Consider the following 1954-nt stretch of genomic DNA (forward strand, 5'->3'; position numbering starts at 1 on the left):
GTGTCTGTGTGTGTGCATGTGTGTGTCTGTGTGTGTGTGTCTGTGCGTGTGTGTGTGTCTGTGCGTGTGTGTGTGTCTGTGTGCGTGTGTGTGTGTCTGTGTGTGTCTGTGTGTGTGCATGTGTGTGTGTGACACTGTGTGTGTGTCTGTGTGTGTCTGTGTGCGTGTGTGTGTGCGTGTGTGTACATCTTTACGTGTATACATGGACATGACTGTGCTCCTGTGTATAAAGGTCAGAACCAACCTTGGTGTTGTTCCTCAGGAACCACCCAGTTTGTTTCCTGAAACTTTCTCACCAAGACCTGAGGCTTGCCAATTGGCTAGGCTAGCTCTCCACTGAGCCGCAGGCATCTTACTATCTCTGCCTTCTAGGTGCTGATTTCATTTTTAAATGATAACTATGTTTGTTTTTCTTTATCTGTATGATTTTGTGTATGCACGAATGCATGCCACATGTGTGGGATTCCACAGCAGCCCAAAGAACACCGGATCCCCAGGAGCTGGTGTTACAGGCAATTCTGAACCGTCCATCGTGTGTGCTGGGAACTAAACTCTGGACCTCTGGAAGAGTGTTAAATGCTCTTGACTATTACAAGAATCTCTCCAACTCCAATACTGAGATTATGAACACAGGCCACCTTGCATTTTTCTTACATGAGTGTTGGGAGATCAGACCCAGGTCTTCATGGTTTATACCGAGCACTTCTCCCCATTCCCACAGCAACAGTTTCTAAATGATTGACAGTTTGTATCCGGGAACATACTTCCCAAAATACCTTGGAAGAGTCTCAGGAAGATTCATACCCTTTACAGCGGCTGCACCATGGGCTGCAGCTCCTGCTCAGCCTGCCTCTGATTTCCCCGATTTATTCTATAGTTTGTGTAACAATCTCATTTGTGTTGGTCTCTAATAACACCCCCATTTGCAAGATTATTGTGAACCTAGTCTACATGGAATATCAAATCCAGTTCACAGACCTTTTCAAAATGGTTGCCTAGTGTTTCCACAAATACTTGAATTAGATCTAAAACGCCAAGCTCACTTTCTGGGGAATCCACACAGAAGACAAAACGGAGTGTTGCACAATGTCTGTGGTTTGTTGGCAGACCCTCTAATAATCATCCACCCTAAAGAATGACAAACATTCTTACCTCACTTAGACGCCAGATGGACGTCTCTCTGATGATCCGCTGCTGCTGATCTTCACTATAGGGTTGGCGGAACTCGGAAAGCTGCGGCTTCCCGTGGATGTTGAAGGTCTGGGTGGCCTTGATCATGGCTGGGCCAGGCTGCTGAGTGGGCACCGGGGCCAGGGCTGAGGCGGGCTTGCAAGCCCTGCCTGCAGGAGCTTGTTGTTGCTGCCGCCTTCCTACCTGTCCCCTTCTGCACCTAGATTTGTTATCTTCCTGTCCCTTATAGCAAAGGCAATGTCTTGTGTGCTCTTCATTTCTTCCACGTGCACAGCCTGCGTGGTACACTAGTTTATTGCTATGTTGTAGAGATATATGATTAATCTGATATGCCTGTCAATTTAAATAAAGGTAAGGCCGAGTATTTCAATCTTACTGTAATTGGAGTATGTTAATAATGTACTTTGAATATGTTTCATTCATAGGGATTGAAGTTTTGATGCTATTACTATTTGATATAAACAGTGGCTATAATGCTGATGGTTGAATTTGACATGTTTTAACTTGAGGATCAAAATGATAACACAAGGAAAGTATAATGAGTGGAAATATAAGCATTAAGAAGTTTATTTACAGCCGGGCAGTGGTGGCGCACGCCTTTAATCCCAGCACTCGGGAGGCAGAGGCAGGCGGATCTCTGTGAGTTCGAGACCAGCCTGGTCTACAGAGCTAGTTCCAGGACAGGCTCCAAAACCACAGAGAAACCCTGTCTCAAAAAAAAAAAAAAGAAAAAAAAAAACAAGAAGTTTATTTACTATCTGAA

General features: G+C 44.9%; 1 pseudogene; it reads right to left on the reverse strand.

Annotated features, from left to right (window-relative positions):
• Positions 1-1278, reverse strand: part of LOC101991474 — a 5470-nt pseudogene extending 4192 nt beyond the window's left edge.
• Between the last annotated feature and the right edge of the window lie 676 nt (positions 1279-1954).

Source organism: Microtus ochrogaster, chromosome 26, assembly GCF_000317375.1.
Source record: "Microtus ochrogaster isolate Prairie Vole_2 chromosome 26, MicOch1.0, whole genome shotgun sequence".
Classification (NCBI taxonomy): domain Eukaryota; kingdom Metazoa; phylum Chordata; class Mammalia; order Rodentia; family Cricetidae; genus Microtus; species Microtus ochrogaster.